Raw genomic sequence first — 20,753 nt, forward strand, 5'->3', positions numbered from 1 at the left:
AGCATTTAGAGAAGCAGAAGAATGTTTTGGACATGTTGACTTTGAGACAGCACTTAGCAAGCCCAGTGGAAAAGGCAGTCGGATGTGTGAATTTACAACTAAGACAGGCAGCCTGGCTGAGGCTGTTCCTTGATGGTAGAATGTTTTCTTGATGTGTGCAAGGCCCTGGGTTTGTTCCCAAGCAGAGGGAGTGGGGAGAGTTTAGAGTAGAGATGTAGATTTAGTGATATCAACATACAGGTACAGATTGCATACGGACAGTTAAGTTCATGGGACTAAGTGAGATTGCTCAAGGGAAGTATGGCTTTAAAGAGCTGAGAGGTTGGGAGTTCGGGGTCGAGGCTCGGGGACCCTGGAAAATACAGAACTTCATTGAAAGAGAAGACTCTGAGCCTCTGGTTCCTCGTCTGTGAAGTGGGGGTAAGAATGGGACCCTCCTTGAGGATGCCGGAAGACTCTAAAGAAGACAAAGACCAAGCCCTCAGAGACAATGAGTGGGAGCTGACACATAGCAAGCTCTCAACATAACCGATGGCCGCGCTCATTCTCATCACTTCTGCATCTCCAACAGCACGCTCTGGTGACTGCTCACTCTGGCCAGCCATAATCTTGTGCTCAGAACATGACCCTTCCAAGGACTGGGCCCTTGGAAAGCATGAAGGCCCGGTTTAAAGCCCCCAGATACATAAATTCCCTGTAGTGTCAGTGAGATGATGTGTACCCAAACTAGGAGGGGCCATTGTGCTCTTTCAATAGCCTATTTGTTATGGGCCCACAGAGGGGGGCTAATGCAGATTTTCGAGCAGCAGAGAGGAGCTGCTGGGCCCAAGGAGGTGTTTTCACCCTCCAAGCTCTTTAGAGTGGATGATCTGGAAAGGCCTGTGTGTGAAATGACTGCCCACAGCTGCACAAATCATACGGTATGGGTATCTGGACCATTGAGAAGCTCTCGGAGGACACGGGGACATTGAGTCAGCCTTGAACAGCACCTGTATGAGAAGAGAGAGAAAGCTACCCTCCCCATTCATTCATTCATTCATTCATTCATTCATTCATTCACTTACCTACTTATTCACTTTACATCCAAATCACTGCCCCACTCCCGGTCACTCCTTCCACAATCCTTTCTCCCATCACCCCCTCTCCTTCTTCTCTGATGGGGTGGGATATGTTCTCCACCTTCCCTTTTAAGAAGGGAATGAATGAGAGAAGGGCAAGGATTCAGACACAGTCCAAACTGAAAGACGCATCTCCTAGAAGGCAGAAGGCACCACTGCTTACGTAATGAGGAACATAAACTCCACTACTGGCATGAGCTGGGTCAACGTTCCTGATTCTCCTGGCCAAGATCTGGAGACAAAGGTCGAGTCAAACTCAAAGCAACAGGGTCACATAAGCATTTGTCCCCACTCGGGAGAGCAAAGTCACACCCTGAACAGCTCTGTTTTTGTCTTCAGTTCTTGTTTTGGATAAATCTCTTGGAAAAAAACGGGCGAGTCCTGGCATTTATTAGCTTGGATGTGAAAAACTATCAACAACTGGATGCTCGGAAGAATAGCCCAGGGTGCGATCTATTCGGCCCAGGGTGTGATCTATTTGGCCCAGGGTGCGATCTATTCGGCACAGCGCTCAGCGCGCCAGGATTTCATCAGCACTGTGGACCGGAGCGTGAGCATCTGATGTGCACAGTGCTTGGAGAGCCATGCTGTCCTGGAAGGAGTCACCTGTTTGGCAGCTCTTGGCACACGACCCTCATGGTCACACCTGAGCCCCTGTAATGAGTGGGTACCACATGGCATTGGTGGTCACTCAAGGAGAGACTCGAATGAAAGCCTGGGGACAAATTACCATCTCACCCCCGACTACAGGATGGAGATGGGCAGGACCTTGTCAGGGTCAGATTTATGAGGCTGATTAGAAGAGAGAAGGGGAACGCATCAGTGGCCAAAAAGGAATCGGCGTAGGTGGCGTTGATATATGAGCTCCATCTGCCTAATTTATTTGGTGTCGGCAACCTGCTTGTGATGGAGAGCCTTGGATCGTGTGAGTGGCAAGTCAGAGAGAGGGTTGGCAGTGAGGGAGATGTCTCTTAGTGTTTTCCAGCCAAGACACCTCATGCTTTAGGAACCCTGAGGAAATCCCAACACCACAGAAAATGGTTCTCTCCTAGAAACCCCAACATTTAGCCAAAAGAAATTCCTAAAGTTTCAACTGATGACCTTTAGTCGCACATAGGAAAGGTTACTTTTGGGTGTTTGGGAAAATTATTTAATTAGTCCATTTTTTTCTCCCAAAGAGGCCTGGTTGGCTGGGCTCACCTTGGAATTTGTGGGTAATAATTAGTTTTTCCAGTCTTGCTTGGTGGCTAACAATTTTCTGTAGTAACCGCTTTTCTCAAAAATTCTGGCCCTGCTTTCTCCCAATAAAATGAGAATTTAAAATGGTATTCATGACTGCATTAATTATACTTATAGGGCTCATTTTTAATTTAGCTTTAATCATATCTTACTATTTAAAATAATTTTTAAATTTCAATATATTTTGATCATACTCTTGACCTCGCCTGTCCTTCCAGATCCCCTCTCCCTCTTTATCTACCCAACTTTAAGTTCTTTCTCAAAAAAACAAAACTCAGTGGAACAGAGCCTCACAAAACCAAGGAAACAAAGTAAGAACCATACCCATACCGTAACCAGACAAAAGTACACATACAAAAAATAATTGTGGAGTCCAGTTATGTGTTGGTCAGCTGCTCCTGAATATGGGCCCTGTCCTGGAGTGGTTGATATATCCGGTGTCACTCTGTGTGTCCCTCCCAGCAAGTCTAAGTGACAGTTCAGTTGTTAACCTTTACCCTATTGTCTAGGTTTTCATTCATTCACTTCTTAATATAGCAAAATGAAATATAAATATAAGATAAAATGTTCATCAAAGTTGGACAAGACAGACCAACAGAAGGAAAAGAGCCCAAGAGAAGGCACAAGAATCAGAGACCCGCTTGTTTGTACACTCAGGAATCCCATAAAACACTAAACTGGGAGCCATAGTATAGAGGCAGAGGACCTGACCCTGAGCCACGCAGGCTAGATGTATAGGGCTCACTTTTTTTTTTTGATGGTTATAGTTTCATTTATTTTAATAGTTTTGATCTTAGTTACTTTTATATTGCTGCTATAAGATACCATAGTCAAGAAAAGTTATTAAGTTATTTGATTTGGGGTTCCATGAGTTCCAAAGAGTTCCATGGTTATCATAGCAACGAGAATGGCAGCAGATAGGCAGGCATGGCACTGGAGCAGTAGTTGAGAGCTCACATCTTGATCCACAGCCATGAGGCAAAGAGAGGAGAGAGACTGGGGATCTGGGAATGATGCAAGGTTTTTTGTTTTGTTTTTTTTGTTTGTTTGTTTTGTTTTGTTTTTTGTTCTTTTGTTTTTTTTGGTTTTTTTTTTAGAGTTATTTATTTTATGATGTGGACTTTTTAAAATTTCAAAGCCTGTTCCCAGTGCACACTTCCCCAAATAGGGCCATGCCTCCTAATCCTTCCCAAACAGTTGAACCAAATGGATGACAATCAGTCAAACATATGAGCATATAGGAGTCATTTTCATTCAAATTAACCACAATTTTGTCCAGAAACTTAAATCTAAAGTTAATTTTATAATTTTTGCTGTTATTTTTACTGTCTTTTCATAGTATGTAATAAATAAACAACTCAAGCTGACACCCCTTTTTAATAAAGAAGTTGGATACATGGAGAGATGGGGAAGATTTTTTTTTTTTTTTTTTGGTGCTACATTGTCTTTGTCTGACAGTATCATTTTTTTTTTTATTAACTTGAGTATTTCTTATATACATTTCGAGTGTTATTCCCTTTCCCGGTTTCCGGGCAAACATCCCCCTCCCCCCTCCCCTTCCTTATGGGTGTTCCCCTCCCAACCCTCCCCCCATTGCCGCCCTCCCCCCATAGACTAGTTCACTGGGGGTTCAGTCTTAGCAGGACCCAGGGCTTCCCCTTCCACTGGTGCTCTTACTAGGATATTCATTGCTACCTATGAGGTCAGAGTCCAGGGTCAGTCCATGTATAGTCTTTAGGTAGTGGCTTAGTCCCTGGAAGCTCTGGTTGCTTGGCATTGTTGTACTTTTGGGGTCTCGAGCCCCTTCAAGCTCTTCCAGTCCTTTCTCTGATTCCTTCAACGGGGTACCTATTCTCAGTTCAGTGGTTTGCTGCTGGCATTCGCCTCTGTATTTGCTGTTTCTGGCTGTGTCTCTCAGGAGCGATCTACATCCGGCTCCTGTCAGTCTGCACTTCTTTGCTTCATCCATCTTGTCTAATTGGGTGGCTGTATATGTATGGGCCACATGTGGGGCAGGCTCTGAATGGGTGTTCCTTAAGTCTCTGTTTTAATCTTTGCCTCTCCCTTCCCTGTAGGGCTCACTTTTAAATGTGATAATTGGTAGCAGCGACAGTAAGCCAGATATGGTATCCCTAAGAGTTATTGGGGGATCAACCTAGAATAGAGCCAGGATTGAGATGAAGGCCCTCTGTGATTTCTGGGATGTGGAAGGAGATTTGGAGAAGGAATTGCTCTTAAAGCCGAGGAAAGCAGCACGATGACACTAAATACTACCAGATCAAGGCATCTCCGCAATGGGCTGTCTGTAAAACTGCAAGACAGAGAAAAGCTGCACCAAGATACAACGGACCAAGCATCAAGCACAGGTCGCAGCAGTTGACAAACATTCTCTATCCTGATTCGGCATGGGTTCGGGTATTAATTAATCAATTTTTACTTACTTAGTCATGTTTGCATTTTTGACACAGCATCTCAACGCTGCCCAGGCTGTCCTTGCACTCACTATTGTCTGAGGATGGCCTTGAAGTCTTGATCGCCTTGCCTCTGCCTCCAAGGCACCGAGATTACTGCACACACCACCACGCCTGTCTTAGGTTTGGGATCTAAAGATCTTCTGGGTTTATGCTCAGCAGAGTAGTCATTTCCATAACTTCTCTGATTCTGCTGACCACCTTTCGCCTGTTGCCACGGAGTCTTTTTAGGTTCATAGATAATACTTAGCACGTATTGGTCATATACTATTTGACAGGGGCTGGTTGTAGGTTGATGTCAATATGCAGGTGAGGGCTGGCACCAGTTAGGTCAAGGTCATGATTGGACAGTAAAAAAAAAATAAGGACAAAGCTTCTGTAAGGCAGGAGAGAAGGAGAAGGAAGGAGAATCAAGATGAAGGAAGGATGACCCAGATCAGGGCAGTCTTGAATTGCCAAGGTAGTTGGGATGTTGGGATGGATTTCTGTAGGCAAATTTAACTTATCTAGGGCAGTTTATAGCCTTACCAATTGGTTGTGAGTTTACTGTGTGGATGGATAGTGGATTGAAAATTTAATATATAAATCTGATTGTTGGGTTGTCTTTTGCAGAGTCTTGATTTTAACGAGTTGTTGGGAGTTTCTACCATAGCTGTTAGGGGGCAGATGTTGGGGATGTAAACAGAGCAGACGCAGAGAGTTAAGAGAGGTAGCTTCAACTGGGACCGGGGTGGGCGGTGGGGGGTGGGGGAGGTGGGGGGTGGGGGGTGGGGGAGGCGGGGGGGTGGAGGAGGTGGGGGGGTGGGTGCTGGGAATGTGCTCAGAGTTCGCAGTAAGAGAGCCGCGAGATAGGCGGTCTCTGTATGAAACTGGCGTGACAAGAGACCTGCCTGGGTCAGAGAGTCCTTTGGGGGCAGCACGAAGTTGCTGGGATGAATTAGCGCTTGTTCCAATGGGCCTGCTAGAGCTGGAACTAGGGAGAGCAAGACCACAAGGGTACGCATGCGCGGGAACCGGTTGCGTCTTTTTATCTTTTACCGCAACAGCTGGTAGTATTTTATATGTTTTTTTTTTCTTTAAATCTTTCTACAACTCCTAGTCGTAGTAGCACCATTGTTGCCAGTAGCCCAGCCTTCTCAGTGAGGAAACTGGAGAAGCAGAGTTGAGCACCTTGCTCAGGTCTTTCTTCACTGGCAGGGCCGCAGTTTCCAGTCTTCATGGTGGGACTTCAGGGTCTGTACTGGTACCTGCTGTTTGTTTAATGCACAGGCAGGTAGCAGCTTTTAGACCATGATGGAGGTGGCCTGTCAGATGGTGACAAGCGTGTGGTTCCTGGGGAGGTCTTAAAAGTGAAACCAAAAGGAATTCCAATGTGACAACAGAACGGAGGATGACAATAGAGTAGGCAGACAAAGCACAGGCTGCTGGAGGGACGTGGAAGTGTGGACCACATTAGGAACTCAGGCGGAGTGCACTAAGAGTTCTCTTAGCTACCAAAGTACAGACACTGAGCAAGCCATGGGATGTGCAAGCACAGAATTAAAGGAAGAAGTTCAGGCTAAAGATAGAAACTGGGGACCAAGAGAATCCAAATATAGATGAGGCTTCAACCATGAGACTGGATGATGTCAGCCAGAGAGTAAGCCTTGACAGGAAAGGTCAAGGGCTGAGACATGGAAAATCGCTGGCTATCGGAGACCAGGGAAGCAAGAGGAGCCAAAAGGAATCGGTCAAAGAGATACAAGAGTTCAGAGTCCCAGGAGCCAAGAGAAGCAAGTATTTCAGACAGGAGGGATTCATCAGCCCCCAGAGTCAGTGACTTGTCCAAGACAAGAGCTGGGACTTCAGTGTGGGGCTTGACAGTGCAGAAGTCACCACAAGCCTAACTGTAAGAGCTTCAAGAGCGTTGGGGTGTGCGCTTGACTGGAGTAGATCCGAGGAAGAATAGGAGGAAGAAAAGGTGAGCAGAGTGTTCTTGTTCATAGGAGTAATTAGTAGGGAGGGGGTGACGTGGAAATAAGGCACAGTGTATTTTGATGAGGCGTGGCCTGTGTGTGCACACTAATGGGAATGATTAATGAGAAAATAAAGCACAAAAGAATTTTGTGGATTTGGGGGGGGGTGTTGGGATTTTTGTTTTGTTTGTTTTTTTCTTTGCTTTTTGTCTTGTTTTGTTCTGTTTTGTTATTAACCTGGGCAAAGGTGGTATGTTGATAGCAGTCAGGATCTGGGTCAGGTATTTCCAGGTTCTTGGCCTGAAACCAAAGCCCTTACAGATTACAAACTACTGAGAAGACTTTCTTCAAGAGAAGCAACAGAACAGAATATTCTGCAAGAGAACATTGAGCTACATGTATGAGAGACTCAAGGCTCCAAAGTACTGTTTGGGGCTTCCTGTTGTAGGATACACAAGAAGAGGGAGCTTTGGTGCTAGGGGTGTAAGTAAGGGAGTCTATGTTGACTATCAGCTTGGATTACATCAACGTTTGCTCACTGTGAATGATTCTTTAATTCATCTGATGTCACTATTACACCCTATTATTGGTAGGTATTAGGTAGCTAATAGAAGATCTTCCTTAAAAGTTTACTGAAAGACACAAATTTGCCTTGTACTCCAATCCAGTTTGTGCCGGATTTGCCCCCATACCCTTCATATTCAGAGGTCTCTATCATAGTGTTTACAGGTACTATGCCTAACACAATACTAGAAGATGGGTGTGCATAGACCAAACCAAATGGATCACTGGTTGCTAATCTGTTCCCTAATCTCTCATCTCACATATGCAAGCCAGAAGGAAAAGGATCTTCTAGATAAATGGAAAGATTGTTGTAGGTGTGTACAACATTGTCACCTATAGGAATGGTCAAATGTCACCTAAAGGAATGCTGAAGGACACAGCAGAAGGAGCAGGGAGATGAGATATTTCTCGGTCAGTGGTAATGTGGTTGGCTGTAGATGAATGGGAACACTTTGGTGGTAAGGAAGAAGCATTTCATTCATGGTCGGTGGACACCGTGGTCCAGCAAAGATGGGAGACTCTTGAGGAAGAATATTGGATAAAATGGCAATACATTGATTCAGAGCCCAGGGGATTTAAAATGCCATCAAGATATTAAGCAATGGGGAGAAGAGCTGTCACACTATCCATGGAAAAAGAAAGATGACGATTACTGTAGCCGTGGTGACAGAGAAAGTGGTAACAGTGCACCCAGAATCATTCCTGCATGAGTAAGAGGACTCATAAGGACAGCACAGAAGCAAGAGATGACACAGACATTGTGATTAAGGAAACAACACTGGGTAAGTCAATCAAATGGGGAAAGAAGTCAAGTGAACACTGAAGATCAGATGGTTAGGCCAAGATTGCTAAAGCAATGATCGAGTTATGTAGATGGATAAGCAAACTAGCCAGGCGGGAGAACAGCTGAAAAGACTGAGGCCCTGGCCACTGAGACTTAGAGGGCAGGACGATGTGTGTGCAGAAATGTTCACTGGATGGTGTCCATGAGAGACAGAGGTGGTGGAAGAATCAGAAGTCAGCTGCGAGGAGTCAGGAGAGCCACAGGAACCATGCGTGTTTGGACTTCAAGGTGAACTGAAAGAATTTCAGGAATGCTCTCAATAGCGAGCAGAAAGAAACTAAAACAGACCTTAAGTCTTTGGATTCTGAGGGGTAAATAAAATGGGAGGGAAAAAAATATAGGTAGCACATGTTGAAATATTTTTTTTTTCTTTATTGCAATGTCCTACTGCAAAGGATAGGAAAAGTAAAGGGTATTTTGTAGATTTTTTTTCTGTCATGTTGTTTGTGATTGGTTTGTTTGTTTTCTTCAATATTTAAGACTAAAGCCAGCCTCTCGTGCTTTGTATATAAGCATTCTACCACTGAGCTAAGTCCCAATCTCCTAAAGTAGAGGGGACCCATGCATGTTTGAAGAAGAGGCATAGAGAAGATGACACCAAGCTTATGGTGTAGCAGATTGAGCTTATAATTTGAATAAAGAAAAATTAAGCCATTGTTAGTATTATTATTGCTTGCCTATAAAACCTTGTTATAAACTGATTTGATGTCCAATCAGTCAGACAGTTTACAAAATATCTATGGAGAGTAATTAACTCCTCAGGAGATGGAAAAGTCAGGTCTAAGGTCTTGTGTCTCAGTAGAAATATCAGTGTTGGGACTAGGGTGGGATCCAGTAATTGCCGGCCTCCTCCACAGCCCAAGAACAAGTTCCCTTACATAGCGGAAGGGAATTTTTGCAGCTGTGATAACTTGGTCAGTAAAATGCCTGCTGTACAACCAAGAGAATCAGAGTTCAGTCTTAGGACCACATTAAAATGCTGGGTGTGGTGGCCTATGTGTGTAATCTTTGTGTTAGAAAGGTAGAGGCAGAAGGATCCCTGAGGCTTGCTGGCCGGCTAGGCTAGCTGCATTGGTGATCCCTAGACTGTGAGAGATCCTGTCTCAAAACACAGGGTGGGTATTGACTGAGAAACAGCTGAGGTTGACCTCTGGGTGTATCTCAATCCCCCCCAGACCCCCAACCCTGCCACTGTGCAACCCACAAATGTACTCACACATATGTGAAAATGCATACACACATGCATAAAATTTAAGCAGTAAACTTAAAACTCAAGGATTTTGTTGAAATGAGAGATTATCCTGAATTATATACATATATCCGATCTAATCAATGTGAGATCTTATAACCATAGAATTGTCCCCTGCCATAGTCTGGGAAAGGAAGCAGTATGACAATAGAAAAATGGCCAGGGGGATACAGTGTTACTGGCCTTGAAGGAAGGTGCCAGGGTGAGTTACAGAATGCAGGCTGAGCTCCAGAAGACAGAAGGAACACAGAACCCATTGTCCCCAGATCTCCAAAAGGAACTCATCTGAAATCACTGGCCTTCATCCCAAAGGGTCTAAGTTTTGATCTACAGAACTATAATGTGATAACTTGTATTAAGTGGCTAAGTTACTAATAATTCGTTGTGGCAGCCTTGGAAGCAAACCTGGTTATTAAGCTGCTATTTTCCGACAGGACCACCCCACCCCACCACAGCTCACCACACACCATGACCGCCCCTCCTCCATGACACCTCAGTGCACTGAATGAATTCCAAGAGGTTGCAGAATTGAAACCCTTAACGCAAAGGCTATTCCCTGCATCTCACAGCTGGAGGGCGACTGAGAGATCTCCTGAGCTTCCTGTATTCTTTTTCTTCAGGCGTTATTTCACTTGAGCACTCTTCCTATATTGCCCAAGGCGCTGCTCTGTGTGCCATCCAGGACAGTAAGGGTTTGAGAATTCCTGTAACAGATTCCCCAGAAAGCAAGAAAGAAGCCCGGGTGCGGATTATTATGTCAATAACAGACTTAGGCATGATCAGTCTAGGGACCTTAGCATTCATCCAGAACCCTGAGGTGTTTCCAGTATCATACGGTAGTGAAGATGTCTTTCCCTTCCAACACACAGAATGCTAGCAGAATGGATCTTTACCTGACATTTATAGAACGAAGCATGTGTAGCAATTGCCTTGGTTACCTGAACTCAAGTTGCCAAGACCACAGACGGAGCCTTTGGCTTTTGCTTATGTTCTTTTGCCACAAAAGAACTCAAGTTTTTTGAGAGTTACAGACAGATAGCTCTACACTGAGTGAGTAGCTGTATTGGAGAGGGGAAAGACATAGAGGTTAACTGGTAAAAATAAAAGGGGAAAGCAAATAAATCCAGACGAATGTGGAGGACTAGACAGAAAGACTTCATGGGGAAAATAGTGAGAACGGTGGGGGTATGGGGGTGTTGTAGATGCTAGCCTTCTTACCACGGGAATGCACAGGGAATGTTATGGATACAGCAGGGGCAGAGGCTTCCTGTGAAGTAAGCATGCTACAGCAGGTTTGTGCTGGAATTGGGGCTTCTGTTTTTAATGGTGTTATGGCAAGACAAAGGTCCATTCATCACCTGAGGGAGGTCGTGTTACTGACCAGACACCACACGGAGAGACCTGAGTAGGGCTGGTGGAAGAATGGCTATGAAGCAAGGAATGAGCCATGAAGAAGCAAGTCAATTCTATGTAAACTCCATGTGGGAGTCCACAAGACGGCTCAGCAGGTGAAGGTAAAGAGCTCACTGCCAAGCACGAGGAGCTGAGTTCAATCCCCAAGAACCACAAGGTTGAAGAAAATACTGACTCTTGAAAGTTGCTCTCTCACTTCCACACACATGTGCAGCCACACCACAAGACATACACTGACACAATAGACAGATCGCTGGTAGACAGATACATATTTACATATATACATACATACATATATACATACATATATACATACATAATAAATGGAGATAGTTAAATAAGTTGATGATGATAGATGATAGATACAAGACAGATAATAGACAATGATGATGGATAGGTAAATAAATGGATGATGATAATGAAGAAGAAAAAGAAGACAGACAGATAGATACTTAGATATATAGATTCATTGGTAAATTTTTTTAAAAAGGAATTGACTTGAGTCCTTTGAAAGAAAGCCCTGAGAGATAACGCTCTGAACTGGTAATATTTACTAAATCTAGAACTTTCTAGAAGATTCAAATTAGCTATCCCTAAGCCTGCTTACCTCACTTGCCCACTCCTTTCTGAAGGAAAAACTCTCCCAAGAAAGACTCAGTCCTGTGTTTCCTATTACTTCCTTCTCCAGGCTCCCAAAAGGCGTATACTCCTCCCTGGGGTCCCCATAGGCTGTTCCTTCCTTCTCTCAGGATCTGTGGGGTATACGTTTCCTTTCTAATGGAAGGCATCTTCTGGTTTATTTGCCACATTATATAAGAATACTAATAAAACTTATACCTTAAAGCATTGCCCTTTGGTCATAGGTGCGTGAAGCCTTGTTGATTAGCCCGGTTTCAGGCTCAGTTGCTTGGCAGATGCTATTAATAGTGTGACAGTTGTAGGGGCTGGGACGATGACTAGGTAGATAAAGTGCTCACCATACAAGCATGAGAACCTCCGTTTGGATGCCCCACAACCTGTGTAAAGCTACACAACAGTATTCGTCTATAATCCCAGCACTTCTACAGTGAGGTGGGCAGAGACAGGAGATTCCCCAGAAGCTCACAGGTCAACTAACCTATCCTGCACAGCAGCAAACAGTAAGAGACCAATCTCAAACAAAGTAGATGGCAAAGATGATACCCAGAGCTGTCCTCTGACCACCACATGCTATGCGGGGTGTACTCTTGCCCAAACACCTTACATAACCCTCCCACATGTGCATATACAATTATATACACATATAAAGAGTACAAGAAAAACAATGAAAATAAGGCAGTGGCCGTATCGTGAGACAGGATGACTTGTTTTACTCCGACCCATTGCCAGTGACACAGCAAATCTGATCGTTTAGCATGTTTATTTAGAGACACGACGCACCAGTCAGAACAGCACAGGACCATCTTTTCACTCTGCATTCAAGCCAAGCCCTTACATAAGAGGCTGAAAAGATTGAGGTCAGGAGAAAGCAGTTCTCCCTCACCATCCTGAACGTCAAGATTGCATGCCTGTACCACACCCAGGGAGGAGGACCGCATCAGCATCGGGGATGGCAGTGTTGACAAGGATGACAGGAATGATGTGATGTGTTCTCTCTGGCCCTTTCCAGATGTTCTGCAAGAAAACAATCAGTCCCTTAAGTCGGTTCACAACAGCCTTTCCCCCTTCAGCAGAGGGTGGGGCCGCTGTTTCAAAGTTGGAAATGGGGTGGGTAAGGCACTTGTTTTCCTCTAAACTCTCATGCTTAGGAAACTGCTGTAAGCCTGCTTTTATAGCTGAAGAACCTGAGACCTAGAAAAGTAGTGATTTACCTGGGATTAATGTCCTCATTGGGAATAGATTCCTTGTTGGAGTTCTTGTGCAGCTCTAGACTAGCTGTGTGTGCCACTGGAGCATATAAACTAACTCCCCTGAACCTCCATTAGCTTTCCTGAAAATGGGAACAATAGGGCTGGCCCCTCACAGGTTTCCTATCTTGCTCAAGACTCAAAACATGTTTTGTAAACCCTGAAGAAGTAAAGACTGACTATATATGGGTAGCAGTCTCATTAAGCTGATGGAATGGGGATGGGGGAGGGGGTGGTGAGACCAGTGAGCACTCAGGTCAGTGGGTCTCCACCTGTGAGTCTGGACCCCATCGGGCTTCGACCATGCCAGCATTAGGAAGGTTGAGAGCCACTGACTTAGACTCCTGGTCCCACCCTGTCTCAGAAGCTAGTGCATGCTCTAGAAATACGCTCCAATGGAATCTACTGATAGTCTCAAGCTACCATAAAACCCTCTTGACAGCTACATATTTGTTCTTTTCGGCTACTGTGTTGTCCTAGGTTTACTCTGAGAAACTTGGCTGAAACGCTTTTAAATTATTTAAACTTCTGTTTAAAATATGTATATATTTAGCTACAGGAATACTATGTGCTAATTACAATCTTTGCATTAATACTGAAATATGCCAAGACGGAGGAATGGCCCTCTCACCGTCCCCAATATTGTTCCCCATGGGTAGCATTGGTCCACACGCAGAGTTTCAAAACATATATCTAGTATGTGTGTTGTGTGTATACATATTTGACTATACTTGATGGCCGGCCTTGGGGATCTGAGGTGGGCATTTTACTCTTGCAAAGCCAGAAGATGTTTTCACAGTTACATAATACTCCACTGTAGAAATACAGCATCATTTGTGCTTGCCCTCTTGTGTTGGGTTATTCCCAATCCATACTTATTTTTGAGTCAGAGTCTCGTGTATCTCAGGGTCGCCTTCACATTGGATGTCGCAGAGGGTGGCACTCTGAACAGTTGACCTCCCTGCCTCCACCTTCAAGTGCTGGGCACTACAGGCTTGAGGCACAACTCCAGGTTAATGTGGTTGGTGCTTGGGATCAAATCTAAGGCATGCAGGGCAAGCACTCGACCAAATGAACTATATCTCAGCCCTCCAGTTTGTAAATCTTACATATGGTATCGTGCTTAGTCTCGTTGTGTATGTGCCTTGGTGGACATGGTTTATCTATGCAGAATTTATTCCTAGTATTCACCCAGTAAAAACTATTTCCTTCACTTTCCTTTTGGTTTTGCGGTTTTTTTTTTTTTTTTTTTTTTTTGGTTCTTTTTTTCGGAGCTGGGGACCGAACCCAGGGCCTTGCGCTTCCTAGGTAAGCGCTCTACCACTGAGCTAAATCCCCAGCCCCTGGTTTTGCGTTTTTGAGACAGGGTTTTTCTGCATAGCCTTGGCTGTTCTGGAACTAATTCAGTAGACCAGGTTGGCTCAAACTCAGAGATCCCTTGCCTCTGCCTCCAAAGTGCTGGGATTGACGGTGTGCACCACCGCCACCCAGCTCCCCCGCCTTCGCTTTAAGTAACGATGATTTCTACTATTCTTCGGTCACCAAGCACGCCTCTACTGAGCTTCGCAGCAAGACTTGGCATTCATATCCTTCTCCTTTCACCTTGTCTAGTCACGCATTCCTGCTGATAAGCAGCATCTACTGTACAAAACAGCCTCCAAGAGCATCAGCCCAGGATCGCTTTAAATATACCAAAGAGGTCATGTCGCAGTTAGTGAGTTTCATAAATAACCTCCCAATGAATAAAAAGAAGGGGACACCAAACTTCCACTCTGCCAAAAGATCAGACGCTTCTCCGTTGGAGACAGAGAGCATCGATCCCTCACCAGCTAAGCAGGGCCTTGCATGCCCAAGGCAAGGTTCTACCTCGGTGGGCTGCTCACAGCTCCAGCCTCCCTCAGCCCCCACAGCCCCAGTCCGTGCAGCTCAACTCCCACTCCTGGGAAAATGCAGAAACGAATTCCAACTTCCAGGGTTGTCTGTAGTTTCAAGAACACACTTCCGGGGACCCATTTGTACTTACTGAGCAATCGTGGACAGACGCTTAATGCATCCAAATTTCTAGACCAACCACAATTCACCTGCTACGTTTGCACTTTTAGCTGAGCTATGGCTTTCCTAAATTGAAACATTTCTTAGGCTCAAAGATCTCCCTGGTGTTCAGAAGCAAAATTGGTTTCCTATAAAAGCTTGGCATCGCTATCATTAATTAACAGAAAGCAGAATGCCTCTGTGTGTTTACCTTCACGCAGTGGATCCATGCAATGCGCATCTTTCCCAGAGGCATAGTTTATTCCTATAGAGCAGAAATTATGAATGTATTTAAAAATAAATGCATGGTCTTTTACCAGCAGGGAAGTTTTGAAGAGCAGACGACATACTTCATCAAAGGACACCAGATGTGGGGATGTGAAAATTAAACAGAGCCCTTTTGGTAGGAGGAAGTCAAGGAAGCTAACCCTTTTGGTTAGTCTGGGGGAGGGCCCTTTTCTGTGATTTGCTTCAACATTTCCAACCATCTATGGGTTAATCATCCAGCCAGCCACTAGCGATTTGTTTGCTGGCTGTATGTATTTAATTTGATTTGGTGGAGTGCAAGTGTATTCGTGTGTGTGTGTGTGTGTGTGTGTGTGTGTGTGTGTGTGTGTGTGTGTGTGTGTGTAAGAGGTTTTATTACTGGTTAGAATTTCAAAGATCCATAGAACTCTTTCTGTTTTTGTTTTTGTTTTTGTTTTTGAGTGAGAGTCTCCAAGCTTGGCTCAGGCTGACCTTGAACTCCTCCTCAGTCTTCTGAATGCTCCCATCACAGGTGTTCGATTTCCCAACTGAAACTTGTATTGTTTTTCAAACGTGGCATAGGGGTGTGGTTATAGTTCACAGGTAGAGTGCTTGTCTAGTATGCAGAGTTCTCTAGGTGGTCCTTGAGAAGACACTCACAGAGACAGAGACAGAGAGACAGAGACAGAGAGAGACTATACATACAGACACTGGGACCTTGCCAAGGACCTTGTTATTGGTGACATCATGATATTTCAGAATAACCCAGTCCTGGCAAGAACTGGCCATGAAGATAGAAGGTACCATGAAACCAAAAACAGACAGATGGATCCAGGATGGCACGAAGAATAATGTATTGAGGTTCCATGGACAAAAATGATTTAAGGGGCAGCAATACAGGTGGATCTTCATACTCCCACACCAGAGGAAAGGGTTCTTATGCTAAGCTGGAGAAAGACAGAACAGTCTAACGTACCTGAACCTCCCCCAAACTACAAACACATCCAGCATCAGTCTGGGTATCATGGGAGGCACCTCACACTCAGCTGGGGATCCGCATGTCCTGAAACGCATTCCAGGGTCCAAGCCAACGCGCTGGGATTATAACTAAAATGTCTGCCTTCCTGACAGTCTAGATGTTTCCATGTGGATGATCCTGGGCACCTTACGGTGATGAGCCAGACTCTGCACAATAAATATGACTTGATATCACGTCTGTGTGGAATCTAAGATACAACCCTATGGTGGTTTGGTGACAATATCTATCCTCCATAGACTCGGAATATCCTCCATAGATGTCGGAACAGGGGGCCCTCAGTTGATGGTGCTTTTTGGAGGGGTTACAGAATGTATAGCCTTGTGGGAGGAAGTACATCGCTGGAGGCAGGCTTTAAGAGTTTAAAACTTCATGCCACTTCCGGTTTTCTCTCTCTGCTTCATGCCTGAGACTCTCAGCTGTCTATTCCTACTGCCATGCCCACCGCTTATGGCTATGCTTCTGTTAGCCTGGTGAGCGGCGACACTTGACAATATTGTGTCATAGCCTAGAAATTTTCTTAAATGTTCTCACTCCAGGCAGCACAGAACATGGAAATTCTGTGAGGTGACAGATATGTTAATAGTTTGACCGTGGCGGTCACCTCGTAATGTAGACACATACCCGAACATCGAGCTGTACCTCTCAAATGTCTTAAAAACGCACAGTTCCAGTTCTTCATACGTCGGCAAAGCTGAAAAGATCGGAATCTGTTCAGATCCTGGAGTGAGACTGAAATAAATGTTCTTTGTGTGGTTCGGTTTTAGCTGGCATCATCTGAGTCACGATATACAGAAGGCTCTGAAGTGGTTTGTGATGTTAGCTACGTTCGCATATGCATTAGGTGATTTCAAGCCAGGAGGTACCCGGGATTGTACTCAGTGGTAGAATGACTGCCTAGCATGCACCAAGCCTTGAGTTCAATCTATAGAACTGAACGAGGGGAAGGGAAGACAGTAATGACTTGTGAAAATGTCCTTGAACTCTGGAACCTCACTGTATTTATTACATCATCATCATCATCATCATCACCATTATATTATTATTATTATTTTATTATTATTATTTTGCTTCTATGATTTTTATAACCGGTTAGGAAAGTAAGCGATGCTAGTTAAACCCTGCATTCAATAAACACTTGCTGACTTTAATTAGAGATGATCTCCTATGTTCCGTGATAGAAAACATCAAACATTTTAATTTAAAAAGCCCACTCAGAGTCCTTCAGGCTTGTCGCTCACAAGAAGCAGGAGGCGCAGTGGGACCGCAGCTGAAGGAAATAGCTTCTTGGCAGTCCTCTTTCTCTCCACCCGCCCCGCCCCCTTCTGTTGAAGGCACTGCCAGCGCCAGACAGAGCAATGCCATGTGTCCTGGGAGCGCGGAGCAACATCAATTCTATTAAACTGAAAATGGAACAGAGCACAGAGTCCAGCAGGCGAGAGGCTTGCTGAGGTCTTGGCAGCAAAAGACAGACAGAAACAGGCAAAAGGAGCCGAGTACAAGCCAGGCCAGCTGCAAACCTGAAGGTCTTGTGTCCATGCTGACAGGTGCCAGTCACTGCTGGTTAAAGGATCACAGAATCCGCAGGATTCATTCCCTGCCCTGCCCTGCGTTATCCTGCGTGCCCTGCTCTGTTCCGCTTGCACTCAGAACTCCCCGCTCTTTCCTTTGAGCTCGCTTCAACCTGGCACCCCGTCTACATTTTCTTTTCAACTACAACCTCCCACTTCACATCTGGGTATGCCGTTTCTTCTTTATTTGGTAATGCTTAAATGGCTTCTCTTAAAACAATGAGCGTCAAGGTCCCTTTAGTCTGCCTTGGGGACCCACTCCTGTGATTGTTTCTGTTGGAGAGGCCAGGCACCCAGCCAGGCGCTCTCCCTGGGTCCTTGGATATAGGAAACTCTTTGGACAATCCTTAAAAAACGTAGTGGATATAACCATAACCCAGTTAGTGACTACACAAAACTTAAGCTCAGAGGGAGGAACACAGGAGCAGAAGACTCATGGGGAAGTCCATTTACCGTGTCAGGCATCAGGCAGCTAGTTGGCAGTGGGCGGTGCAGGCCAGTCAACCAGGAAGTACTCCTATACACCAAGCCCATGCCCCTGGGCCCTGATGGAAACTAATTCCAAAGGAGAGGTGTATGTAGTTCCTACCAGAGTTGATCTCATAACTGTGGTGGGCATGGAGTTTGAGCCGTCTGGAATCTAGTTTAATGTAAGAGATACAGGGTGCAGTCAAAAGCAGGGTGGGCAGAGACAGGGTAATGATGATCCTTCCTGCAGGGGTGTGGCCTTTGACATTATTCTGATGAAAAAAGTCGTTCTTTCTTTCGACTCCCAGAATATTATAGAGAACTTCGGGGAAGAAAAGGAAGTTGGCACAGTTAGCAATTTTAGGCTTTCTAAACTAAGCAGAAAATAGTTTTGAAAGCACCCATACATCTCTTCCCAAACCAAGATCATTTGTTTACTGTAGTAATACAGTTTAAAGATACGGAATGACCCTCCTTTTTGGAAGGTCCAAATCAGACAACACATCATTCAATAGAATAGGGAGTTAAAAGAAACACCCAGGTCAAAGAAGCCTGCTGGTTACCGGGTCACATTTGAACTTGTTCACCAAGATCAAAAGGTCTCCTCCCAAAAGTGTGCCAGTAATTTAATCTTCCCCGCCATGTAATTTGGTTTGCAATTGTAAATCAATGCAAAATCACGACAGCAAATACTTAAATATATGCTTCAAGCCTGGGCAATTGCCCAGAAGTAAAATGCATCCAAAGATCCAATATCCTGACATTTAATAAAAGTTTGAATTATATTTGCAGCCTGCTATGATTTAATTTTCCTGAGTTCAATATTTAATAAAACTATAAAAATCTATTACATGTATCTTGTGCCATTGAGCAAGTATAGCTGACCTGTCTTGTCCTAGTGCCACGCCGTAACCGATTAAATCCCAATCTCACCATTCGATAGCTGGGTAACAAATGATTCAATCTGTCTGTCCTTCAGGTTTCCCCCCAGTTAAATCGGGATTAAAAGAGAATCTTTTTAAGGGGACTGTTGGGAAGATTCCGTGGGCCACTGCCGGGCCCGCTGTGAGGGCTCAGCCCATTTTAGTTAGGTTTCAGATCTTTTAATTTGTAACTGGTACCCTCTGGCTCTTGTTTTGTTTGCTGTCTGGTGTCAAAAGACTGCACACAAACTCTTTTAAGAGAGAGAAGAATTTACTCAATTTGTAAATTCAACAAGGGCACCCTGAGGTCGAGGGAGCCTTATTAGCAGAGATCTATCTTGAATCAAACATGAATCCTATGAAGGTCAAAGTTAGGGCAAACCTAAACGCCACGGGCTCCTGAGCTGCAAAGCTGATAAATGTTCAGCAAACACCAGAGGGGGTAAGTAACATACTGCCCGTGCCTGCATCTGCCATTGCTACCCCAATCCCTTATAGGACACTAGAAACATCCCAAGCTGCCGTGGACCCTCCGGAAACCAGAAGGCAGCAAGTGACGTCAGCTCCCTGTGTTAGTAAATGCAATGGACTATGAGCCTTGAGTTGGCAAAGAGCTGACAAGGCCTCTTTTCTTCACGGATGCTCGACCCGCATCAGAGCAAGGTGCTCATGAGACCGGGACAGCTAAATGCAAATACTTTGCTTAACTTGTTTTTCTCTGTGACACCGAGGGACTTTGATTCCCTTCCCCTGTGGCTGATTGTTTTGGAAGAATGTGGCATAGCGTGCCCAGCTACAGCAGCTCTTACTAACCAACAGTTCAAGTGTGTTTAACCTCCAGGACAGTCCGTGCCGGAGTTATTACCCTGGGAGCAGTTTTAAGGGTGATGAAATAATGGAAAATGGAAAAATTGAATTTTTCTAAAATCGCATAGCTATTGACCTGAGCATATCAGCCCGAGACTAAGTCTTATCTAACTTCGGAAAACACCACATTTAACTACTGCACTGCAGTAAATGCTGGTTTCTACGGAGGCTGGGGAGATGACTCAGTGGGAAAAGCATTTTCTGTGCAAGCATGAGAATCTGAGTTTGTGTCCCTCTCACCTGGATAAAAGCAGGCATGGTGAAGTGGGCCCCTAACCTGGGAGTCAGAAACAGGAGGATTCCAAGAGCAAGCAGGCCAGTCAGGTAAGACAAATTGACAAGCCCCAGGCTCAGGAAAAGAACTTGTCTCAAAAAAAAAAAAAAAAAAAAAAAAAAGAAAAGAAAAAGAAAAAAGGTGGAAAGAAATGGAGGAAGACAGCTGACATTGACTTCTGATCTCTGTGGTGCCACATGCACATCCCACTCACACGCACTGTCTCGTACTCACGCACACAGCACACAATCACAAACACAGAAAAGGACACACAAAATTGCTGATAGAATCTTGCCTACCACATTATCAAGGAAGCCGAAATGCAAGCCAGACGAGGTGACACATGCCTTTAATCCCAGAGCTCCAAGAGGCGGTAGCAGGCAGGCAGATCTGCACATAGTTTCCTGGTCTACAAAGTGAGTTCTGAGATGGCCAGGGCTACTCAGAGAAACCCTGTCTTGAGAAAAATCACCCCTCCCTTACAAAACAACAACAACAACTGAAAATCAGAGACATAAGGTACTTGTCCAAATGCTTCAGCAAAGGAGATCCTAGGACTTGAACTCAGAATTCCTGTCTAACAACTCAAGACCTTTCC

General features: G+C 44.8%; 1 long non-coding RNA gene across 1 annotated transcript in view; it reads left to right on the forward strand.

Moving 5' to 3' along the window:
* Positions 1 to 5,796: 5,796 nt before the first annotated feature.
* Positions 5,797 to 20,753, forward strand: part of LOC120103476 (uncharacterized) — a 50,384-nt gene continuing 35,427 nt past the window's right edge. The window contains exon 1 of the long non-coding RNA XR_010052485.1: positions 5,797 to 6,788. This is a non-coding gene — a long non-coding RNA (uncharacterized LOC120103476). The remainder of the gene's footprint in view (positions 6,789 to 20,753) is intronic.

This window comes from Rattus norvegicus, chromosome 6, assembly GCF_036323735.1.
Source record: "Rattus norvegicus strain BN/NHsdMcwi chromosome 6, GRCr8, whole genome shotgun sequence".
Lineage (NCBI taxonomy): Eukaryota > Metazoa > Chordata > Mammalia > Rodentia > Muridae > Rattus > Rattus norvegicus.